The following is a 23,649-nucleotide window of genomic DNA, read 5'->3' on the forward strand; positions in this document are numbered from 1 at the left end:
CTCATCTCCACAAATGGACTTTTCAGGATCCTTGGGTGGCTCCGTAGTTTGAAACCAATTCTGGTTATCGCTTCTCGGCCTTTTGGCTAAGATCAAGTGTAGTATCTGTTCTTATCAGTTTAATATCTGATACGTCCCCTATCTGGGGACCATATATTAAATGGATTTTTAGAACAGGGAGATGGAAAAAGAGCTTGCTCTGTCCACTCCACGCATTGACCTGGTATTGCAGTATCTCCAGGACCGGTGCACCCCTTCTTTAATGCAGTTTCTAAAATCAGAAAGAATTGAATTCAATGTTTTTTGTTCATTTTGCTTGTTTGTCGGATTTTGGGATGGACTCTTTGGCTTTGCTTTTCTTCTCCTCATTGGATTTTTCATGTTCAAAGTTGCAGAAGCCAGATTACAAGCTCATTTTGGTTCAACTTCAGCAACTGTGCATTGCATTGCCATGTAATGTGATGCAATGCTATCTTTCTAGCTCTCCCTTTTTACTTCCTTTTGGATAAACAGACATATTAGGCAAGCATTTTGGAGCTTTCACCTAAATAACTACAGGTGGTGAGATAAGCTGCACAATATAATTGACCTTTCAGTATATTGTTGCACACACACCATCTATTTAGCAAATGCCCTTGTTATCAACAGCAGCCTTTTAAACTCACCTGAGCTAACAGGTATGTGCGCTGGTTACTCTGCTGCGCTTAAAATTTCTTTTTTGGTTTGCTACAATGCCTTTTCTGAAACGTTGTCTCCCTCTGCTGGAACACTGACTTCTTTCATTTAATGCCTGCAGACTATAAAAGAGAACCCAACCCAAAAAGTTTGGTTGATTAGTCTGTGGCATTCTGTTAAACTGTTGCTTATGGCGGTCTCTGTGAGCTTCTCAGCGACATTCAGCCAGCCAGGTATCCTGCCTGCAGTAGATGGAATGTGGCAATGGAACGCTGGCTGCGCGTGTCATAATAGGCTCTGAGCCTTTATATACCTGTGCACAGCAGCAGCCACCTTCAGTCTGCTGCTGGACAGCCAGCAGCAGCAGCAGCAGGAGAGGTATGTAATCAGGAGCCCTCCTGCTAAGGGTAGACAGCTGCTCGTTCCACCCCACCCCCCGCCTTAATTGGTTCTCCTCCCTTCCAACGGTGTTGAGGCGGGTGGGAACAGCAGGGGGTGAAGGTGCTGTGTTTAAAGAGGTGGAGTTATGCAGATCTAAAACGCGTGGATTGCAGCAGCAGCAAGCCGAAAAGTGCAGGCATGTAAGGGATCTAGAGGTTGACAACATGTCTTCTTAACGGGAGTCCAGGAGCTCATCTCCACAAATGGACTTTTCAGGATCCTTGGGTGGCTCCGTAGTTTGAAACCAATTCTGGTTATCGCTTCTCGGCCTTTTGGCTAAGATCAAGTGTAGTATCTGTTCTTATCAGTTTAATATCTGATACGTCCCCTATCTGGGGACCATATATTAAATGGATTTTTAGAACAGGGAGATGGAAAAAGAGCTTGCTCTGTCCACTCCACGCATTGACCTGGTATTGCAGTATCTCCAGGACCGGTGCACCCCTTCTTTAATGCAGTTTCTAAAATCAGAAAGAATTGAATTCAATGTTTTTTGTTCATTTTGCTTGTTTGTCGGATTTTGGGATGGACTCGTTGGCTTTGCTTTTCTTCTCCTCATTGGATTTTTCATGTTCAAAGTTGCAGAAGCCAGATTACAAGCTCATTTTGGTTCAACTTCAGCAACTGTGCATTGCATTGCCATGTAATGTGATGCAATGCTATCTTTCTAGCTCTCCCTTTTTACTTCCTTTTGGATAAACAGACATATTAGGCAAGCATTTTGGAGCTTTCACCTAAATAACTACAGGTGGTGAGATAAGCTGCACAATATAATTGACCTTTCAGTATATTGTTGCACACACACCATCTATTTAGCAAATGCCCTTGTTATCAACAGCAGCCTTTTAAACTCACCTGAGCTAACAGGTATGTGCGCTGGTTACTCTGCTGCGCTTAAAATTTCTTTTTTGGTTTGCTACAATGCCTTTTCTGAAACGTTGTCTCCTTCTGCTGGAACACTGACTTCTTTCATTTAATGCCTGCAGACTATAAAAGAGAACCCAACCCAAAAAGTTTGGTTGATTAGTCTGTGGCATTCTGTTAAACTGTTGCTTATGGCGGTCTCTGTGAGCTTCTCAGCGACATTCAGCCAGCCAGGTATCCTGCCTGCAGTAGATGGAATGTGGCAATGGAACGCTGGCTGCGCGTGTCATAATAGGCTCTGAGCCTTTATATACCTGTGCACAGCAGCAGCCACCTTCAGTCTGCTGCTGGACAGCCAGCAGCAGCAGCAGCAGGAGAGGTATGTAATCAGGAGCCCTCCTGCTAAGGGTAGACAGCTGCTCGTTCCACCCCACCCCCCGCCTTAATTGGTTCTCCTCCCTTCCAACGGTGTTGAGGCGGGTGGGAACAGCAGGGGGTGAAGGTGCTGTGTTTAAAGAGGTGGAGTTATGCAGATCTAAAACGCGTGGATTGCAGCAGCAGCAAGCCGAAAAGTGCAGGCATGTAAGGGATCTAGAGGTTGACAACATGTCTTCTTAACGGGAGTCCAGGAGCTCATCTCCACAAATGGACTTTTCAGGATCCTTGGGTGGCTCCGTAGTTTGAAACCAATTCTGGTTATCGCTTCTCGGCCTTTTGGCTAAGATCAAGTGTAGTATCTGTTCTTATCAGTTTAATATCTGATACGTCCCCTATCTGGGGACCATATATTAAATGGATTTTTAGAACAGGGAGATGGAAAAAGAGCTTGCTCTGTCCACTCCACGCATTGACCTGGTATTGCAGTATCTCCAGGACCGGTGCACCCCTTCTTTAATGCAGTTTCTAAAATCAGAAAGAATTGAATTCAATGTTTTTTGTTCATTTTGCTTGTTTGTCGGATTTTGGGATGGACTCTTTGGCTTTGCTTTTCTTCTCCTCATTGGATTTTTCATGTTCAAAGTTGCAGAAGCCAGATTACAAGCTCATTTTGGTTCAACTTCAGCAACTGTGCATTGCATTGCCATGTAATGTGATGCAATGCTATCTTTCTAGCTCTCCCTTTTTACTTCCTTTTGGATAAACAGACATATTAGGCAAGCATTTTGGAGCTTTCACCTAAATAACTACAGGTGGTGAGATAAGCTGCACAATATAATTGACCTTTCAGTATATTGTTGCACACACACCATCTATTTAGCAAATGCCCTTGTTATCAACAGCAGCCTTTTAAACTCACCTGAGCTAACAGGTATGTGCGCTGGTTACTCTGCTGCGCTTAAAATTTCTTTTTTGGTTTGCTACAATGCCTTTTCTGAAACGTTGTCTCCTTCTGCTGGAACACTGACTTCTTTCATTTAATGCCTGCAGACTATAAAAGAGAACCCAACCCAAAAAGTTTGGTTGATTAGTCTGTGGCATTCTGTTAAACTGTTGCTTATGGCGGTCTCTGTGAGCTTCTCAGCGACATTCAGCCAGCCAGGTATCCTGCCTGCAGTAGATGGAATGTGGCAATGGAACGCTGGCTGCGCGTGTCATAATAGGCTCTGAGCCTTTATATACCTGTGCACAGCAGCAGCCACCTTCAGTCTGCTGCTGGACAGCCAGCAGCAGCAGCAGCAGGAGAGGTATGTAATCAGGAGCCCTCCTGCTAAGGGTAGACAGCTGCTCGTTCCACCCCACCCCCCGCCTTAATTGGTTCTCCTCCCTTCCAACGGTGTTGAGGCGGGTGGGAACAGCAGGGGGTGAAGGTGCTGTGTTTAAAGAGGTGGAGTTATGCAGATCTAAAACGCGTGGATTGCAGCAGCAGCAAGCCGAAAAGTGCAGGCATGTAAGGGATCTAGAGGTTGACAACATGTCTTCTTAACGGGAGTCCAGGAGCTCATCTCCACAAATGGACTTTTCAGGATCCTTGGGTGGCTCCGTAGTTTGAAACCAATTCTGGTTATCGCTTCTCGGCCTTTTGGCTAAGATCAAGTGTAGTATCTGTTCTTATCAGTTTAATATCTGATACGTCCCCTATCTGGGGACCATATATTAAATGGATTTTTAGAACAGGGAGATGGAAAAAGAGCTTGCTCTGTCCACTCCACGCATTGACCTGGTATTGCAGTATCTCCAGGACCGGTGCACCCCTTCTTTAATGCAGTTTCTAAAATCAGAAAGAATTGAATTCAATGTTTTTTGTTCATTTTGCTTGTTTGTCGGATTTTGGGATGGACTCTTTGGCTTTGCTTTTCTTCTCCTCATTGGATTTTTCATGTTCAAAGTTGCAGAAGCCAGATTACAAGCTCATTTTGGTTCAACTTCAGCAACTGTGCATTGCATTGCCATGTAATGTGATGCAATGCTATCTTTCTAGCTCTCCCTTTTTACTTCCTTTTGGATAAACAGACATATTAGGCAAGCATTTTGGAGCTTTCACCTAAATAACTACAGGTGGTGAGATAAGCTGCACAATATAATTGACCTTTCAGTATATTGTTGCACACACACCATCTATTTAGCAAATGCCCTTGTTATCAACAGCAGCCTTTTAAACTCACCTGAGCTAACAGGTATGTGCGCTGGTTACTCTGCTGCGCTTAAAATTTCTTTTTTGGTTTGCTACAATGCCTTTTCTGAAACGTTGTCTCCTTCTGCTGGAACACTGACTTCTTTCATTTAATGCCTGCAGACTATAAAAGAGAACCCAACCCAAAAAGTTTGGTTGATTAGTCTGTGGCATTCTGTTAAACTGTTGCTTATGGCGGTCTCTGTGAGCTTCTCAGCGACATTCAGCCAGCCAGGTATCCTGCCTGCAGTAGATGGAATGTGGCAATGGAACGCTGGCTGCGCGTGTCATAATAGGCTCTGAGCCTTTATATACCTGTGCACAGCAGCAGCCACCTTCAGTCTGCTGCTGGACAGCCAGCAGCAGCAGCAGCAGGAGAGGTATGTAATCAGGAGCCCTCCTGCTAAGGGTAGACAGCTGCTCGTTCCACCCCACCCCCCGCCTTAATTGGTTCTCCTCCCTTCCAACGGTGTTGAGGCGGGTGGGAACAGCAGGGGGTGAAGGTGCTGTGTTTAAAGAGGTGGAGTTATGCAGATCTAAAACGCGTGGATTGCAGCAGCAGCAAGCCGAAAAGTGCAGGCATGTAAGGGATCTAGAGGTTGACAACATGTCTTCTTAACGGGAGTCCAGGAGCTCATCTCCACAAATGGACTTTTCAGGATCCTTGGGTGGCTCCGTAGTTTGAAACCAATTCTGGTTATCGCTTCTCGGCCTTTTGGCTAAGATCAAGTGTAGTATCTGTTCTTATCAGTTTAATATCTGATACGTCCCCTATCTGGGGACCATATATTAAATGGATTTTTAGAACAGGGAGATGGAAAAAGAGCTTGCTCTGTCCACTCCACGCATTGACCTGGTATTGCAGTATCTCCAGGACCGGTGCACCCCTTCTTTAATGCAGTTTCTAAAATCAGAAAGAATTGAATTCAATGTTTTTTGTTCATTTTGCTTGTTTGTCGGATTTTGGGATGGACTCGTTGGCTTTGCTTTTCTTCTCCTCATTGGATTTTTCATGTTCAAAGTTGCAGAAGCCAGATTACAAGCTCATTTTGGTTCAACTTCAGCAACTGTGCATTGCATTGCCATGTAATGTGATGCAATGCTATCTTTCTAGCTCTCCCTTTTTACTTCCTTTTGGATAAACAGACATATTAGGCAAGCATTTTGGAGCTTTCACCTAAATAACTACAGGTGGTGAGATAAGCTGCACAATATAATTGACCTTTCAGTATATTGTTGCACACACACCATCTATTTAGCAAATGCCCTTGTTATCAACAGCAGCCTTTTAAACTCACCTGAGCTAACAGGTATGTGCGCTGGTTACTCTGCTGCGCTTAAAATTTCTTTTTTGGTTTGCTACAATGCCTTTTCTGAAACGTTGTCTCCTTCTGCTGGAACACTGACTTCTTTCATTTAATGCCTGCAGACTATAAAAGAGAACCCAACCCAAAAAGTTTGGTTGATTAGTCTGTGGCATTCTGTTAAACTGTTGCTTATGGCGGTCTCTGTGAGCTTCTCAGCGACATTCAGCCAGCCAGGTATCCTGCCTGCAGTAGATGGAATGTGGCAATGGAACGCTGGCTGCGCGTGTCATAATAGGCTCTGAGCCTTTATATACCTGTGCACAGCAGCAGCCACCTTCAGTCTGCTGCTGGACAGCCAGCAGCAGCAGCAGCAGGAGAGGTATGTAATCAGGAGCCCTCCTGCTAAGGGTAGACAGCTGCTCGTTCCACCCCACCCCCCGCCTTAATTGGTTCTCCTCCCTTCCAACGGTGTTGAGGCGGGTGGGAACAGCAGGGGGTGAAGGTGCTGTGTTTAAAGAGGTGGAGTTATGCAGATCTAAAACGCGTGGATTGCAGCAGCAGCAAGCCGAAAAGTGCAGGCATGTAAGGGATCTAGAGGTTGACAACATGTCTTCTTAACGGGAGTCCAGGAGCTCATCTCCACAAATGGACTTTTCAGGATCCTTGGGTGGCTCCGTAGTTTGAAACCAATTCTGGTTATCGCTTCTCGGCCTTTTGGCTAAGATCAAGTGTAGTATCTGTTCTTATCAGTTTAATATCTGATACGTCCCCTATCTGGGGACCATATATTAAATGGATTTTTAGAACAGGGAGATGGAAAAAGAGCTTGCTCTGTCCACTCCACGCATTGACCTGGTATTGCAGTATCTCCAGGACCGGTGCACCCCTTCTTTAATGCAGTTTCTAAAATCAGAAAGAATTGAATTCAATGTTTTTTGTTCATTTTGCTTGTTTGTCGGATTTTGGGATGGACTCTTTGGCTTTGCTTTTCTTCTCCTCATTGGATTTTTCATGTTCAAAGTTGCAGAAGCCAGATTACAAGCTCATTTTGGTTCAACTTCAGCAACTGTGCATTGCATTGCCATGTAATGTGATGCAATGCTATCTTTCTAGCTCTCCCTTTTTACTTCCTTTTGGATAAACAGACATATTAGGCAAGCATTTTGGAGCTTTCACCTAAATAACTACAGGTGGTGAGATAAGCTGCACAATATAATTGACCTTTCAGTATATTGTTGCACACACACCATCTATTTAGCAAATGCCCTTGTTATCAACAGCAGCCTTTTAAACTCACCTGAGCTAACAGGTATGTGCGCTGGTTACTCTGCTGCGCTTAAAATTTCTTTTTTGGTTTGCTACAATGCCTTTTCTGAAACGTTGTCTCCTTCTGCTGGAACACTGACTTCTTTCATTTAATGCCTGCAGACTATAAAAGAGAACCCAACCCAAAAAGTTTGGTTGATTAGTCTGTGGCATTCTGTTAAACTGTTGCTTATGGCGGTCTCTGTGAGCTTCTCAGCGACATTCAGCCAGCCAGGTATCCTGCCTGCAGTAGATGGAATGTGGCAATGGAACGCTGGCTGCGCGTGTCATAATAGGCTCTGAGCCTTTATATACCTGTGCACAGCAGCAGCCACCTTCAGTCTGCTGCTGGACAGCCAGCAGCAGCAGCAGCAGGAGAGGTATGTAATCAGGAGCCCTCCTGCTAAGGGTAGACAGCTGCTCGTTCCACCCCACCCCCCGCCTTAATTGGTTCTCCTCCCTTCCAACGGTGTTGAGGCGGGTGGGAACAGCAGGGGGTGAAGGTGCTGTGTTTAAAGAGGTGGAGTTATGCAGATCTAAAACGCGTGGATTGCAGCAGCAGCAAGCCGAAAAGTGCAGGCATGTAAGGGATCTAGAGGTTGACAACATGTCTTCTTAACGGGAGTCCAGGAGCTCATCTCCACAAATGGACTTTTCAGGATCCTTGGGTGGCTCCGTAGTTTGAAACCAATTCTGGTTATCGCTTCTCGGCCTTTTGGCTAAGATCAAGTGTAGTATCTGTTCTTATCAGTTTAATATCTGATACGTCCCCTATCTGGGGACCATATATTAAATGGATTTTTAGAACAGGGAGATGGAAAAAGAGCTTGCTCTGTCCACTCCACGCATTGACCTGGTATTGCAGTATCTCCAGGACCGGTGCACCCCTTCTTTAATGCAGTTTCTAAAATCAGAAAGAATTGAATTCAATGTTTTTTGTTCATTTTGCTTGTTTGTCGGATTTTGGGATGGACTCTTTGGCTTTGCTTTTCTTCTCCTCATTGGATTTTTCATGTTCAAAGTTGCAGAAGCCAGATTACAAGCTCATTTTGGTTCAACTTCAGCAACTGTGCATTGCATTGCCATGTAATGTGATGCAATGCTATCTTTCTAGCTCTCCCTTTTTACTTCCTTTTGGATAAACAGACATATTAGGCAAGCATTTTGGAGCTTTCACCTAAATAACTACAGGTGGTGAGATAAGCTGCACAATATAATTGACCTTTCAGTATATTGTTGCACACACACCATCTATTTAGCAAATGCCCTTGTTATCAACAGCAGCCTTTTAAACTCACCTGAGCTAACAGGTATGTGCGCTGGTTACTCTGCTGCGCTTAAAATTTCTTTTTTGGTTTGCTACAATGCCTTTTCTGAAACGTTGTCTCCTTCTGCTGGAACACTGACTTCTTTCATTTAATGCCTGCAGACTATAAAAGAGAACCCAACCCAAAAAGTTTGGTTGATTAGTCTGTGGCATTCTGTTAAACTGTTGCTTATGGCGGTCTCTGTGAGCTTCTCAGCGACATTCAGCCAGCCAGGTATCCTGCCTGCAGTAGATGGAATGTGGCAATGGAACGCTGGCTGCGCGTGTCATAATAGGCTCTGAGCCTTTATATACCTGTGCACAGCAGCAGCCACCTTCAGTCTGCTGCTGGACAGCCAGCAGCAGCAGCAGCAGGAGAGGTATGTAATCAGGAGCCCTCCTGCTAAGGGTAGACAGCTGCTCGTTCCACCCCACCCCCCGCCTTAATTGGTTCTCCTCCCTTCCAACGGTGTTGAGGCGGGTGGGAACAGCAGGGGGTGAAGGTGCTGTGTTTAAAGAGGTGGAGTTATGCAGATCTAAAACGCGTGGATTGCAGCAGCAGCAAGCCGAAAAGTGCAGGCATGTAAGGGATCTAGAGGTTGACAACATGTCTTCTTAACGGGAGTCCAGGAGCTCATCTCCACAAATGGACTTTTCAGGATCCTTGGGTGGCTCCGTAGTTTGAAACCAATTCTGGTTATCGCTTCTCGGCCTTTTGGCTAAGATCAAGTGTAGTATCTGTTCTTATCAGTTTAATATCTGATACGTCCCCTATCTGGGGACCATATATTAAATGGATTTTTAGAACAGGGAGATGGAAAAAGAGCTTGCTCTGTCCACTCCACGCATTGACCTGGTATTGCAGTATCTCCAGGACCGGTGCACCCCTTCTTTAATGCAGTTTCTAAAATCAGAAAGAATTGAATTCAATGTTTTTTGTTCATTTTGCTTGTTTGTCGGATTTTGGGATGGACTCTTTGGCTTTGCTTTTCTTCTCCTCATTGGATTTTTCATGTTCAAAGTTGCAGAAGCCAGATTACAAGCTCATTTTGGTTCAACTTCAGCAACTGTGCATTGCATTGCCATGTAATGTGATGCAATGCTATCTTTCTAGCTCTCCCTTTTTACTTCCTTTTGGATAAACAGACATATTAGGCAAGCATTTTGGAGCTTTCACCTAAATAACTACAGGTGGTGAGATAAGCTGCACAATATAATTGACCTTTCAGTATATTGTTGCACACACACCATCTATTTAGCAAATGCCCTTGTTATCAACAGCAGCCTTTTAAACTCACCTGAGCTAACAGGTATGTGCGCTGGTTACTCTGCTGCGCTTAAAATTTCTTTTTTGGTTTGCTACAATGCCTTTTCTGAAACGTTGTCTCCTTCTGCTGGAACACTGACTTCTTTCATTTAATGCCTGCAGACTATAAAAGAGAACCCAACCCAAAAAGTTTGGTTGATTAGTCTGTGGCATTCTGTTAAACTGTTGCTTATGGCGGTCTCTGTGAGCTTCTCAGCGACATTCAGCCAGCCAGGTATCCTGCCTGCAGTAGATGGAATGTGGCAATGGAACGCTGGCTGCGCGTGTCATAATAGGCTCTGAGCCTTTATATACCTGTGCACAGCAGCAGCCACCTTCAGTCTGCTGCTGGACAGCCAGCAGCAGCAGCAGCAGGAGAGGTATGTAATCAGGAGCCCTCCTGCTAAGGGTAGACAGCTGCTCGTTCCACCCCACCCCCCGCCTTAATTGGTTCTCCTCCCTTCCAACGGTGTTGAGGCGGGTGGGAACAGCAGGGGGTGAAGGTGCTGTGTTTAAAGAGGTGGAGTTATGCAGATCTAAAACGCGTGGATTGCAGCAGCAGCAAGCCGAAAAGTGCAGGCATGTAAGGGATCTAGAGGTTGACAACATGTCTTCTTAACGGGAGTCCAGGAGCTCATCTCCACAAATGGACTTTTCAGGATCCTTGGGTGGCTCCGTAGTTTGAAACCAATTCTGGTTATCGCTTCTCGGCGTTTTGGCTAAGATCAAGTGTAGTATCTGTTCTTATCAGTTTAATATCTGATACGTCCCCTATCTGGGGACCATATATTAAATGGATTTTTAGAACAGGGAGATGGAAAAAGAGCTTGCTCTGTCCACTCCACGCATTGACCTGGTATTGCAGTATCTCCAGGACCGGTGCACCCCTTCTTTAATGCAGTTTCTAAAATCAGAAAGAATTGAATTCAATGTTTTTTGTTCATTTTGCTTGTTTGTCGGATTTTGGGATGGACTCTTTGGCTTTGCTTTTCTTCTCCTCATTGGATTTTTCATGTTCAAAGTTGCAGAAGCCAGATTACAAGCTCATTTTGGTTCAACTTCAGCAACTGTGCATTGCATTGCCATGTAATGTGATGCAATGCTATCTTTCTAGCTCTCCCTTTTTACTTCCTTTTGGATAAACAGACATATTAGGCAAGCATTTTGGAGCTTTCACCTAAATAACTACAGGTGGTGAGATAAGCTGCACAATATAATTGACCTTTCAGTATATTGTTGCACACACACCATCTATTTAGCAAATGCCCTTGTTATCAACAGCAGCCTTTTAAACTCACCTGAGCTAACAGGTATGTGCGCTGGTTACTCTGCTGCGCTTAAAATTTCTTTTTTGGTTTGCTACAATGCCTTTTCTGAAACGTTGTCTCCTTCTGCTGGAACACTGACTTCTTTCATTTAATGCCTGCAGACTATAAAAGAGAACCCAACCCAAAAAGTTTGGTTGATTAGTCTGTGGCATTCTGTTAAACTGTTGCTTATGGCGGTCTCTGTGAGCTTCTCAGCGACATTCAGCCAGCCAGGTATCCTGCCTGCAGTAGATGGAATGTGGCAATGGAACGCTGGCTGCGCGTGTCATAATAGGCTCTGAGCCTTTATATACCTGTGCACAGCAGCAGCCACCTTCAGTCTGCTGCTGGACAGCCAGCAGCAGCAGCAGCAGGAGAGGTATGTAATCAGGAGCCCTCCTGCTAAGGGTAGACAGCTGCTCGTTCCACCCCACCCCCCGCCTTAATTGGTTCTCCTCCCTTCCAACGGTGTTGAGGCGGGTGGGAACAGCAGGGGGTGAAGGTGCTGTGTTTAAAGAGGTGGAGTTATGCAGATCTAAAACGCGTGGATTGCAGCAGCAGCAAGCCGAAAAGTGCAGGCATGTAAGGGATCTAGAGGTTGACAACATGTCTTCTTAACGGGAGTCCAGGAGCTCATCTCCACAAATGGACTTTTCAGGATCCTTGGGTGGCTCCGTAGTTTGAAACCAATTCTGGTTATCGCTTCTCGGCCTTTTGGCTAAGATCAAGTGCAGTGATCTACCGGTTGCTGCCTTGGTCTTGGCTGAGAGGTGCCTTGGGTACCCGGCTCCTTGGCCTCGGGGGATCGCTGCATGTAGCAGTGCGGCTTCACCCCCTTGCTGCTTTTGGGGAGCCGGATTAGTCCCTGGGCAACGAGGGGCGATCAGCCTGCCTGCTTTTTTTAAGTAGGCGAGGAGGATTTTTGCCACGTTTGGTGTGAAGATATGGACGGGAGAAGCCCAAATATGCTGACCTGTGAAGAGGTCCCAGTTTTTGCAAGACTGAAGAATGCAGTGCGGTTTATTTTTTTGGATCCAGAGAAGAAGAAGTCTGGCTTGTTTTTTTTGGTAGAGAAGATTTTGTTTGGACTATTGGAAGTTCAAATGGAACAAGTTTTGTCTATGTTGGAGTTCCCGAAGAGAGGGATATATGATGTTATTTTTTGTTCAGAAGATATCTTTTCTGACTTTTGGAAGAGAATGGATCTAGTGAAGGAAGATTCGATACTTGAATTTGTTTTTTTTGTGTCGCATTTTCCTAGGAAGGAAAGGCTAATAGTAATAAGGATGTATAGTCCTTTCATATTGGAAGAAGAGATCATGACCTTTTTATCCCGGTACTGTGAGAAAGTGAGTTCTGCTGGCAAAATGTTTAACCGATATGGTTTTTGGACCACGAGGTGGAGGTTCCTGGTCAAGTTCAAGGAAAGTTCGGATGGTGTTGTGGTACTCCCGCCAAGTAGATTCAAAATCGGGACAGTTAATGGAGATATGTTCTTTACAGGTATGCCGAAGTTTTGTAGGCGTTGTAAACAGTATGGCCATGAAAAGGATTCCTGTACATTACAGTGGTGTGCCAAGTGTGAAGAAGTGGGACATAAGGCAGAGAATTGTGAAAAAAGTAAGAAATGTAATCTATGTGGTGGCAGTGGTCATTTATATGATTGCTGTCCTGTCAATAAAAGGGAGGAGAAGTCAGTTGACAAGGAAGATGGAAATGAAGAAGAGTCTGAAGCTGCCCCCCATGATGAAACGGAAGAGAACATATCTCAAAAGAAGGAGGAACAAATAAGAGATATAAGAAAAGAAGGTGATCATATGGAAGAAGATACTGAGAGTGATATCACAGGCGTTGAGATTGAAAATACTAGCTTGGAAGAAGAAGTGGAGGTGGATAGGGAGTCAGAAGATCAGGAGGAAAGTGAGTCCTCCAGTCAGGATGAAAAGGAAGGTGCTGTAAGTAATATGGAAGAGGAGGAGGAGGGTGAAGAAACTAGTGAAGAAGAAAGAGAGGATGTCGCATGTGAAGCCAGAGAAGAAATTGAAGGAGTTTTGTCATCTGGGAAGGACTCTAGTGAAGCAAAGGATGTTTCAGAAAAAAATATGAGGGAGATGGAGGAGAGACAAGAAGTGTTGAAAATGCTAGAGAGTTGTGAAGGGGGGAGTCAGGCTAGTCTAAGGCGCAAAGTGTGGAATAACATTTATAGCGATATGCATCGTTTTTTTTCAACTTACAGAATACCTCAGTCGTTGGCTAAAGAGGTAGAAGAAGCTTGGGATGGTCGGTTTCTGGATGGAAGGCTTTTGAATGCCTTGGCAGCATATGGCCTGAAGAGAGGAATGTTGCCTTAAATCGTAATGGTAAAGATTGTAATGTTGTGATGTAAAGAATATGGAATAACTGTATTGTGATAATATAAACGTATATATATAAAATAAGATTGGAAAAATGGATATATGACCCACAATGATGGATAACAACCTAATACCATTTGGAAATCATTGCAAAGCATGAAATGGTAAATATGGGACTTGTAATCTGAGTGGAAAAAAAAAAAAAAAAAAAAAATCTGTTCTTATCAGTTTAATATCTGATACGTCCCCTATCTGGGGACCATATATTAAATGGATTTTTAGAACAGGGAGATGGAAAAAGAGCTTGCTCTGTCCACTCCACGCATTGACCTGGTATTGCAGTATCTCCAGGTCACCCCTTCTTTAATGCAGTTTCTAAAATCAGAAAGAATTGAATTCAATGTTTTTTGTTCATTTTGCTTGTTTGTCGGATTTTGGGATGGACTCTTTGGCTTTGCTTTTCTTCTCCTCATTGGATTTTTCATGTTCAAAGTTGCAGAAGCCAGATTACAAGCTCATTTTGGTTCAACTTCAGCAACTGTGCATTGCATTGCCATGTAATGTGATGCAATGCTATCTTTCTAGCTCTCCCTTTTTACTTCCTTTTGGATAAACAGACATATTAGGCAAGCATTTTGGAGCTTTCACCTAAATAACTACAGGTGGTGAGATAAGCTGCACAATATAATTGACCTTTCAGTATATTGTTGCACACACACCATCTATTTAGCAAATGCCCTTGTTATCAACAGCAGCCTTTTAAACTCACCTGAGCTAACAGGTATGTGCGCTGGTTACTCTGCTGCGCTTAAAATTTCTTTTTTGGTTTGCTACAATGCCTTTTCTGAAACGTTGTCTCCTTCTGCTGGAACACTGACTTCTTTCATTTAATGCCTGCAGACTATAAAAGAGAACCCAACCCAAAAAGTTTGGTTGATTAGTCTGTGGCATTCTGTTAAACTGTTGCTTATGGCGGTCTCTGTGAGCTTCTCAGCGACATTCAGCCAGCCAGGTATCCTGCCTGCAGTAGATGGAATGTGGCAATGGAACGCTGGCTGCGCGTGTCATAATAGGCTCTGAGCCTTTATATACCTGTGCACAGCAGCAGCCACCTTCAGTCTGCTGCTGGACAGCCAGCAGCAGCAGCAGCAGGAGAGGTATGTAATCAGGAGCCCTCCTGCTAAGGGTAGACAGCTGCTCGTTCCACCCCACCCCCCGCCTTAATTGGTTCTCCTCCCTTCCAACGGTGTTGAGGCGGGTGGGAACAGCAGGGGGTGAAGGTGCTGTGTTTAAAGAGGTGGAGTTATGCAGATCTAAAACGCGTGGATTGCAGCAGCAGCAAGCCGAAAAGTGCAGGCATGTAAGGGATCTAGAGGTTGACAACATGTCTTCTTAACGGGAGTCCAGGAGCTCATCTCCACAAATGGACTTTTCAGGATCCTTGGGTGGCTCCGTAGTTTGAAACCAATTCTGGTTATCGCTTCTCGGCCTTTTGGCTAAGATCAAGTGCAGTGATCTACCGGTTGCTGCCTTGGTCTTGGCTGAGAGGTGCCTTGGGTACCCGGCTCCTTGGCCTCGGGGGATCGCTGCATGTAGCAGTGCGGCTTCACCCCCTTGCTGCTTTTGGGGAGCCGGATTAGTCCCTGGGCAACGAGGGGCGATCAGCCTGCCTGCTTTTTTTAAGTAGGCGAGGAGGATTTTTGCCACGTTTGGTGTGAAGATATGGACGGGAGAAGCCCAAATATGCTGACCTGTGAAGAGGTCCCAGTTTTTGCAAGACTGAAGAATGCAGTGCGGTTTATTTTTTTGGATCCAGAGAAGAAGAAGTCTGGCTTGTTTTTTTTGGTAGAGAAGATTTTGTTTGGACTATTGGAAGTTCAAATGGAACAAGTTTTGTCTATGTTGGAGTTCCCGAAGAGAGGGATATATGATGTTATTTTTTGTTCAGAAGATATCTTTTCTGACTTTTGGAAGAGAATGGATCTAGTGAAGGAAGATTCGATACTTGAATTTGTTTTTTTTGTGTCGCATTTTCCTAGGAAGGAAAGGCTAATAGTAATAAGGATGTATAGTCCTTTCATATTGGAAGAAGAGATCATGACCTTTTTATCCCGGTACTGTGAGAAAGTGAGTTCTGCTGGCAAAATGTTTAACCGATATGGTTTTTGGACCACGAGGTGGAGGTTCCTGGTCAAGTTCAAGGAAAGTTCGGATGGTGTTGTGGTACTCCCGCCAAGTAGATTCAAAATCGGGACAGTTAATGGAGATATGTTCTTTACAGGTATGCCGAAGTTTTGTAGGCGTTGTAAACAGTATGGCCATGAAAAGGATTCCTGTACATTACAGTGGTGTGCCAAGTGTGAAGAAGTGGGACATAAGGCAGAGAATTGTGAAAAAAGTAAGAAATGTAATCTATGTGGTGGCAGTGGTCATTTATATGATTGCTGTCCTGTCAATAAAAGGGAGGAGAAGTCAGTTGACAAGGAAGATGGAAATGAAGAAGAGTCTGAAGCTGCCCCCCATGATGAAACGGAAGAGAACATATCTCAAAAGAAGGAGGAACAAATAAGAGATATAAGAAAAGAAGGTGATCATATGGAAGAAGATACTGAGAGTGATATCACAGGCGTTGAGATTGAAAATACTAGCTTGGAAGAAGAAGTGGAGGTGGATAGGGAGTCAGAAGATCAGGAGGAAAGTGAGTCCTCCAGTCAGGATGAAAAGGAAGGTGCTGTAAGTAATATGGAAGAGGAGGAGGAGGGTGAAGAAACTAGTGAAGAAGAAAGAGAGGATGTCGCATGTGAAGCCAGAGAAGAAATTGAAGGAGTTTTGTCATCTGGGAAGGACTCTAGTGAAGCAAAGGATGTTTCAGAAAAAAATATGAGGGAGATGGAGGAGAGACAAGAAGTGTTGAAAATGCTAGAGAGTTGTGAAGGGGGGAGTCAGGCTAGTCTAAGGCGCAAAGTGTGGAATAACATTTATAGCGATATGCATCGTTTTTTTTCAACTTACAGAATACCTCAGTCGTTGGCTAAAGAGGTAGAAGAAGCTTGGGATGGTCGGTTTCTGGATGGAAGGCTTTTGAATGCCTTGGCAGCATATGGCCTGAAGAGAGGAATGTTGCCTTAAATCGTAATGGTAAAGATTGTAATGTTGTGATGTAAAGAATATGGAATAACTGTATTGTGATAATATAAACGTATATATATAAAATAAGATTGGAAAAATGGATATATGACCCACAATGATGGATAACAACCTAATACCATTTGGAAATCATTGCAAAGCATGAAATGGTAAATATGGGACTTGTAATCTGAGTGGAAAAAAAAAAAAAAAAAAAAAATCTGTTCTTATCAGTTTAATATCTGATACGTCCCCTATCTGGGGACCATATATTAAATGGATTTTTAGAACAGGGAGATGGAAAAAGAGCTTGCTCTGTCCACTCCACGCATTGACCTGGTATTGCAGTATCTCCAGGTCACCCCTTCTTTAATGCAGTTTCTAAAATCAGAAAGAATTGAATTCAATGTTTTTTGTTCATTTTGCTTGTTTGTCGGATTTTGGGATGGACTCTTTGGCTTTGCTTTTCTTCTCCTCATTGGATTTTTCATGTTCAAAGTTGCAGAAGCCAGATTACAAGCTCATTTTGGTTCAACTTCAGCAACTGTGCATTGCATTGCCATGTAATGTGATGCAATGCTATCTTTCTAGCTCTCCCTTTTTACTTCCTTTTGGATAAACAGACATATTAGGCAAGCATTTTGGAGCTTTCACCTAAATAACTACAGGTGGTGAGATAAGCTGCACAATATAATTGACCTTTCAGTATATTGTTGCACACACACCATCTATTTAGCAAATGCCCTTGTTATCAACAGCAGCCTTTTAAACTCACCTGAGCTAACAGGTATGTGCGCTGGTTACTCTGCTGCGCTTAAAATTTCTTTTTTGGTTTGCTACAATGCCTTTTCTGAAACGTTGTCTCCTTCTGCTGGAACACTGACTTCTTTCATTTAATGCCTGCAGACTATAAAAGAGAACCCAACCCAAAAAGTTTGGTTGATTAGTCTGTGGCATTCTGTTAAACTGTTGCTTATGGCGGTCTCTGTGAGCTTCTCAGCGACATTCAGCCAGCCAGGTATCCTGCCTGCAGTAGATGGAATGTGGCAATGGAACGCTGGCTGCGCGTGTCATAATAGGCTCTGAGCCTTTATATACCTGTGCACAGCAGCAGCCACCTTCAGTCTGCTGCTGGACAGCCAGCAGCAGCAGCAGCAGGAGAGGTATGTAATCAGGAGCCCTCCTGCTAAGGGTAGACAGCTGCTCGTTCCACCCCACCCCCCGCCTTAATTGGTTCTCCTCCCTTCCAACGGTGTTGAGGCGGGTGGGAACAGCAGGGGGTGAAGGTGCTGTGTTTAAAGAGGTGGAGTTATGCAGATCTAAAACGCGTGGATTGCAGCAGCAGCAAGCCGAAAAGTGCAGGCATGTAAGGGATCTAGAGGTTGACAACATGTCTTCTTAACGGGAGTCCAGGAGCTCATCTCCACAAATGGACTTTTCAGGATCCTTGGGTGGCTCCGTAGTTTGAAACCAATTCTGGTTATCGCTTCTCGGCCTTTTGGCTAAGATCAAGTGTAGTATCTGTTCTTATCAGTTTAATATCTGATACGTCCCCTATCTGGGGACCATATATTAAATGGATTTTTAGAACAGGGAGATGGAAAAAGAGCTTGCTCTGTCCACTCCACGCATTGACCTGGTATTGCAGTATCTCCAGGACCGGTGCACCCCTTCTTTAATGCAGTTTCTAAAATCAGAAAGAATTGAATTCAATGTTTTTTGTTCATTTTGCTTGTTTGTCGGATTTTGGGATGGACTCTTTGGCTTTGCTTTTCTTCTCCTCATTGGATTTTTCATGTTCAAAGTTGCAGAAGCCAGATTACAAGCTCATTTTGGTTCAACTTCAGCAACTGTGCATTGCATTGCCATGTAATGTGATGCAATGCTATCTTTCTAGCTCTCCCTTTTTACTTCCTTTTGGATAAACAGACATATTAGGCAAGCATTTTGGAGCTTTCACCTAAATAACTACAGGTGGTGAGATAAGCTGCACAATATAATTGACCTTTCAGTATATTGTTGCACACACACCATCTATTTAGCAAATGCCCTTGTTATCAACAGCAGCCTTTTAAACTCACCTGAGCTAACAGGTATGTGCGCTGGTTACTCTGCTGCGCTTAAAATTTCTTTTTTGGTTTGCTACAATGCCTTTTCTGAAACGTTGTCTCCTTCTGCTGGAACACTGACTTCTTTCATTTAATGCCTGCAGACTATAAAAGAGAACCCAACCCAAAAAGTTTGGTTGATTAGTCTGTGGCATTCTGTTAAACTGTTGCTTATGGCGGTCTCTGTGAGCTTCTCAGCGACATTCAGCCAGCCAGGTATCCTGCCTGCAGTAGATGGAATGTGGCAATGGAACGCTGGCTGCGCGTGTCATAATAGGCTCTGAGCCTTTATATACCTGTGCACAGCAGCAGCCACCTTCAGTCTGCTGCTGGACAGCCAGCAGCAGCAGCAGCAGGAGAGGTATGTAATCAGGAGCCCTCCTGCTAAGGGTAGACAGCTGCTCGTTCCACCCCACCCCCCGCCTTAATTGGTTCTCCTCCCTTCCAACGGTGTTGAGGCGGGTGGGAACAGCAGGGGGTGAAGGTGCTGTGTTTAAAGAGGTGGAGTTATGCAGATCTAAAACGCGTGGATTGCAGCAGCAGCAAGCCGAAAAGTGCAGGCATGTAAGGGATCTAGAGGTTGACAACATGTCTTCTTAACGGGAGTCCAGGAGCTCATCTCCACAAATGGACTTTTCAGGATCCTTGGGTGGCTCCGTAGTTTGAAACCAATTCTGGTTATCGCTTCTCGGCCTTTTGGCTAAGATCAAGTGTAGTATCTGTTCTTATCAGTTTAATATCTGATACGTCCCCTATCTGGGGACCATATATTAAATGGATTTTTAGAACAGGGAGATGGAAAAAGAGCTTGCTCTGTCCACTCCACGCATTGACCTGGTATTGCAGTATCTCCAGGACCGGTGCACCCCTTCTTTAATGCAGTTTCTAAAATCAGAAAGAATTGAATTCAATGTTTTTTGTTCATTTTGCTTGTTTGTCGGATTTTGGGATGGACTCTTTGGCTTTGCTTTTCTTCTCCTCATTGGATTTTTCATGTTCAAAGTTGCAGAAGCCAGATTACAAGCTCATTTTGGTTCAACTTCAGCAACTGTGCATTGCATTGCCATGTAATGTGATGCAATGCTATCTTTCTAGCTCTCCCTTTTTACTTCCTTTTGGATAAACAGACATATTAGGCAAGCATTTTGGAGCTTTCACCTAAATAACTACAGGTGGTGAGATAAGCTGCACAATATAATTGACCTTTCAGTATATTGTTGCACACACACCATCTATTTAGCAAATGCCCTTGTTATCAACAGCAGCCTTTTAAACTCACCTGAGCTAACAGGTATGTGCGCTGGTTACTCTGCTGCGCTTAAAATTTCTTTTTTGGTTTGCTACAATGCCTTTTCTGAAACGTTGTCTCCTTCTGCTGGAACACTGACTTCTTTCATTTAATGCCTGCAGACTATAAAAGAGAACCCAACCCAAAAAGTTTGGTTGATTAGTCTGTGGCATTCTGTTAAACTGTTGCTTATGGCGGTCTCTGTGAGCTTCTCAGCGACATTCAGCCAGCCAGGTATCCTGCCTGCAGTAGATGGAATGTGGCAATGGAACGCTGGCTGCGCGTGTCATAATAGGCTCTGAGCCTTTATATACCTGTGCACAGCAGCAGCCACCTTCAGTCTGCTGCTGGACAGCCAGCAGCAGCAGCAGCAGGAGAGGTATGTAATCAGGAGCCCTCCTGCTAAGGGTAGACAGCTGCTCGTTCCACCCCACCCCCCGCCTTAATTGGTTCTCCTCCCTTCCAACGGTGTTGAGGCGGGTGGGAACAGCAGGGGGTGAAGGTGCTGTGTTTAAAGAGGTGGAGTTATGCAGATCTAAAACGCGTGGATTGCAGCAGCAGCAAGCCGAAAAGTGCAGGCATGTAAGGGATCTAGAGGTTGACAACATGTCTTCTTAACGGGAGTCCAGGAGCTCATCTCCACAAATGGACTTTTCAGGATCCTTGGGTGGCTCCATAGTTTGAAACCAATTCTGGTTATCGCTTCTCGGCCTTTTGGCTAAGATCAAGTGTAGTATCTGTTCTTATCAGTTTAATATCTGATACGTCCCCTATCTGGGGACCATATATTAAATGGATTTTTAGAACAGGGAGATGGAAAAAGAGCTTGCTCTGTCCACTCCACGCATTGACCTGGTATTGCAGTATCTCCAGGACCGGTGCACCCCTTCTTTAATGCAGTTTCTAAAATCAGAAAGAATTGAATTCAATGTTTTTTGTTCATTTTGCTTGTTTGTCGGATTTTGGGATGGACTCTTTGGCTTTGCTTTTCTTCTCCTCATTGGATTTTTCATGTTCAAAGTTGCAGAAGCCAGATTACAAGCTCATTTTGGTTCAACTTCAGCAACTGTGCATTGCATTGCCATGTAATGTGATGCAATGCTATCTTTCTAGCTCTCCCTTTTTACTTCCTTTTGGATAAACAGACATATTAGGCAAGCATTTTGGAGCTTTCACCTAAATAACTACAGGTGGTGAGATAAGCTGCACAATATAATTGACCTTTCAGTATATTGTTGCACACACACCATCTATTTAGCAAATGCCCTTGTTATCAACAGCAGCCTTTTAAACTCACCTGAGCTAACAGGTATGTGCGCTGGTTACTCTGCTGCGCTTAAAATTTCTTTTTTGGTTTGCTACAATGCCTTTTCTGAAACGTTGTCTCCTTCTGCTGGAACACTGACTTCTTTCATTTAATGCCTGCAGACTATAAAAGAGAACCCAACCCAAAAAGTTTGGTTGATTAGTCTGTGGCATTCTGTTAAACTGTTGCTTATGGCGGTCTCTGTGAGCTTCTCAGCGACATTCAGCCAGCCAGGTATCCTGCCTGCAGTAGATGGAATGTGGCAATGGAACGCTGGCTGCGCGTGTCATAATAGGCTCTGAGCCTTTATATACCTGTGCACAGCAGCAGCCACCTTCAGTCTGCTGCTGGACAGCCAGCAGCAGCAGCAGCAGGAGAGGTATGTAATCAGGAGCCCTCCTGCTAAGGGTAGACAGCTGCTCGTTCCACCCCACCCCCCGCCTTAATTGGTTCTCCTCCCTTCCAACGGTGTTGAGGCGGGTGGGAACAGCAGGGGGTGAAGGTGCTGTGTTTAAAGAGGTGGAGTTATGCAGATCTAAAACGCGTGGATTGCAGCAGCAGCAAGCCGAAAAGTGCAGGCATGTAAGGGATCTAGAGGTTGACAACATGTCTTCTTAACGGGAGTCCAGGAGCTCATCTCCACAAATGGACTTTTCAGGATCCTTGGGTGGCTCCGTAGTTTGAAACCAATTCTGGTTATCGCTTCTCGGCCTTTTGGCTAAGATCAAGTGTAGTATCTGTTCTTATCAGTTTAATATCTGATACGTCCCCTATCTGGGGACCATATATTAAATGGATTTTTAGAACAGGGAGATGGAAAAAGAGCTTGCTCTGTCCACTCCACGCATTGACCTGGTATTGCAGTATCTCCAGGACCGGTGCACCCCTTCTTTAATGCAGTTTCTAAAATCAGAAAGAATTGAATTCAATGTTTTTTGTTCATTTTGCTTGTTTGTCGGATTTTGGGATGGACTCTTTGGCTTTGCTTTTCTTCTCCTCATTGGATTTTTCATGTTCAAAGTTGCAGAAGCCAGATTACAAGCTCATTTTGGTTCAACTTCAGCAACTGTGCATTGCATTGCCATGTAATGTGATGCAATGCTATCTTTCTAGCTCTCCCTTTTTACTTCCTTTTGGATAAACAGACATATTAGGCAAGCATTTTGGAGCTTTCACCTAAATAACTACAGGTGGTGAGATAAGCTGCACAATATAATTGACCTTTCAGTATATTGTTGCACACACACCATCTATTTAGCAAATGCCCTTGTTATCAACAGCAGCCTTTTAAACTCACCTGAGCTAACAGGTATGTGCGCTGGTTACTCTGCTGCGCTTAAAATTTCTTTTTTGGTTTGCTACAATGCCTTTTCTGAAACGTTGTCTCCCTCTGCTGGAACACTGACTTCTTTCATTTAATGCCTGCAGACTATAAAAGAGAACCCAACCCAAAAAGTTTGGTTGATTAGTCTGTGGCATTCTGTTAAACTGTTGCTTATGGCGGTCTCTGTGAGCTTCTCAGCGACATTCAGCCAGCCAGGTATCCTGCCTGCAGTAGATGGATTGTGGCAATGGAACGCTGGCTGCGCGTGTCATAATAGGCTCTGAGCCTTTATATACCTGTGCACAGCAGCAGCCACCTTCAGTCTGCTGCTGGACAGCCAGCAGCAGCAGCAGCAGGAGAGGTATGTAATCAGGAGCCCTCCTGCTAAGGGTAGACAGCTGCTCGTTCCACCCCACCCCCCGCCTTAATTGGTTCTCCTCCCTTCCAACGGTGTTGAGGCGGGTGGGAACAGCAGGGGGTGAAGGTGCTGTGTTTAAAGAGGTGGAGTTATGCAGATCTAAAACGCGTGGATTGCAGCAGCAGCAAGCCGAAAAGTGCAGGCATGTAAGGGATCTAGAGGTTGACAACATGTCTTCTTAACGGGAGTCCAGAAGCTCATCTCCACAAATGGACTTTTCAGGATCCTTGGGTGGCTCCGTAGTTTGAAACCAATTCTGGTTATCGCTTCTCGGCCTTTTGGCTAAGATCAAGTGTAGTATCTGTTCTTATCAGTTTAATATCTGATACGTCCCCTATCTGGGGACCATATATTAAATGGATTTTTAGAACAGGGAGATGGAAAAAGAGCTTGCTCTGTCCACTCCACGCATTGACCTGGTATTGCAGTATCTCCAGGACCGGTGCACCCCTTCTTTAATGCAGTTTCTAAAATCAGAAAGAATTGAATTCAATGTTTTTTGTTCATTTTGCTTGTTTGTCGGATTTTGGGATGGACTCTTTGGCTTTGCTTTTCTTCTCCTCATTGGATTTTTCATGTTCAAAGTTGCAGAAGCCAGATTAC

General features: G+C 44.3%; 16 non-coding genes across 16 annotated transcripts; all 16 read left to right on the forward strand.

Moving 5' to 3' along the window:
• Positions 1 to 66: 66 nt before the first annotated feature.
• Positions 67 to 257, forward strand: LOC141227806 (U2 spliceosomal RNA). The gene has a single exon (XR_012294787.1). It is a non-coding gene; the product is annotated as a U2 spliceosomal RNA (small nuclear RNA).
• A 1,115-nt stretch (positions 258 to 1,372) lies between these two features.
• On the forward strand, positions 1,373 to 1,563 carry LOC141227807 (U2 spliceosomal RNA). Its single transcript, XR_012294788.1, has one exon. It is a non-coding gene; the product is annotated as a U2 spliceosomal RNA (small nuclear RNA).
• Positions 1,564 to 2,678: 1,115 nt separating this feature from the next.
• Positions 2,679 to 2,869, forward strand: LOC141227808 (U2 spliceosomal RNA). Its single transcript, XR_012294789.1, has one exon. It is a non-coding gene; the product is annotated as a U2 spliceosomal RNA (small nuclear RNA).
• A 1,115-nt stretch (positions 2,870 to 3,984) lies between these two features.
• LOC141227809 (U2 spliceosomal RNA) lies at positions 3,985 to 4,175 on the forward strand. Its single transcript, XR_012294790.1, has one exon. It is a non-coding gene; the product is annotated as a U2 spliceosomal RNA (small nuclear RNA).
• A 1,115-nt stretch (positions 4,176 to 5,290) lies between these two features.
• LOC141227810 (U2 spliceosomal RNA) lies at positions 5,291 to 5,481 on the forward strand. The gene has a single exon (XR_012294791.1). It is a non-coding gene; the product is annotated as a U2 spliceosomal RNA (small nuclear RNA).
• A 1,115-nt stretch (positions 5,482 to 6,596) lies between these two features.
• On the forward strand, positions 6,597 to 6,787 carry LOC141227811 (U2 spliceosomal RNA). The gene has a single exon (XR_012294792.1). It is a non-coding gene; the product is annotated as a U2 spliceosomal RNA (small nuclear RNA).
• Positions 6,788 to 7,902: 1,115 nt separating this feature from the next.
• On the forward strand, positions 7,903 to 8,093 carry LOC141227812 (U2 spliceosomal RNA). Its single transcript, XR_012294793.1, has one exon. It is a non-coding gene; the product is annotated as a U2 spliceosomal RNA (small nuclear RNA).
• A 1,115-nt stretch (positions 8,094 to 9,208) lies between these two features.
• LOC141227813 (U2 spliceosomal RNA) lies at positions 9,209 to 9,399 on the forward strand. The gene has a single exon (XR_012294794.1). It is a non-coding gene; the product is annotated as a U2 spliceosomal RNA (small nuclear RNA).
• A 1,115-nt stretch (positions 9,400 to 10,514) lies between these two features.
• Positions 10,515 to 10,705, forward strand: LOC141227079 (U2 spliceosomal RNA). Its single transcript, XR_012294189.1, has one exon. It is a non-coding gene; the product is annotated as a U2 spliceosomal RNA (small nuclear RNA).
• A 2,953-nt stretch (positions 10,706 to 13,658) lies between these two features.
• LOC141227282 (U2 spliceosomal RNA) lies at positions 13,659 to 13,842 on the forward strand. The gene has a single exon (XR_012294350.1). It is a non-coding gene; the product is annotated as a U2 spliceosomal RNA (small nuclear RNA).
• A 2,948-nt stretch (positions 13,843 to 16,790) lies between these two features.
• Positions 16,791 to 16,974, forward strand: LOC141227283 (U2 spliceosomal RNA). The gene has a single exon (XR_012294351.1). It is a non-coding gene; the product is annotated as a U2 spliceosomal RNA (small nuclear RNA).
• Positions 16,975 to 18,084: 1,110 nt separating this feature from the next.
• LOC141227814 (U2 spliceosomal RNA) lies at positions 18,085 to 18,275 on the forward strand. Its single transcript, XR_012294795.1, has one exon. It is a non-coding gene; the product is annotated as a U2 spliceosomal RNA (small nuclear RNA).
• Positions 18,276 to 19,390: 1,115 nt separating this feature from the next.
• LOC141227816 (U2 spliceosomal RNA) lies at positions 19,391 to 19,581 on the forward strand. Its single transcript, XR_012294797.1, has one exon. It is a non-coding gene; the product is annotated as a U2 spliceosomal RNA (small nuclear RNA).
• A 1,115-nt stretch (positions 19,582 to 20,696) lies between these two features.
• On the forward strand, positions 20,697 to 20,887 carry LOC141227817 (U2 spliceosomal RNA). Its single transcript, XR_012294798.1, has one exon. It is a non-coding gene; the product is annotated as a U2 spliceosomal RNA (small nuclear RNA).
• Positions 20,888 to 22,002: 1,115 nt separating this feature from the next.
• LOC141227818 (U2 spliceosomal RNA) lies at positions 22,003 to 22,193 on the forward strand. Its single transcript, XR_012294799.1, has one exon. It is a non-coding gene; the product is annotated as a U2 spliceosomal RNA (small nuclear RNA).
• Positions 22,194 to 23,308: 1,115 nt separating this feature from the next.
• On the forward strand, positions 23,309 to 23,499 carry LOC141227819 (U2 spliceosomal RNA). The gene has a single exon (XR_012294800.1). It is a non-coding gene; the product is annotated as a U2 spliceosomal RNA (small nuclear RNA).
• Positions 23,500 to 23,649: the final 150 nt, after the last annotated feature.

This window comes from Phyllobates terribilis, unplaced genomic scaffold, assembly GCF_046119375.1.
Source record: "Phyllobates terribilis strain yellow unplaced genomic scaffold, ASM4611937v1 Scaffold_416__1_contigs__length_1633014, whole genome shotgun sequence".
NCBI lineage: Eukaryota > Metazoa > Chordata > Amphibia > Anura > Dendrobatidae > Phyllobates > Phyllobates terribilis.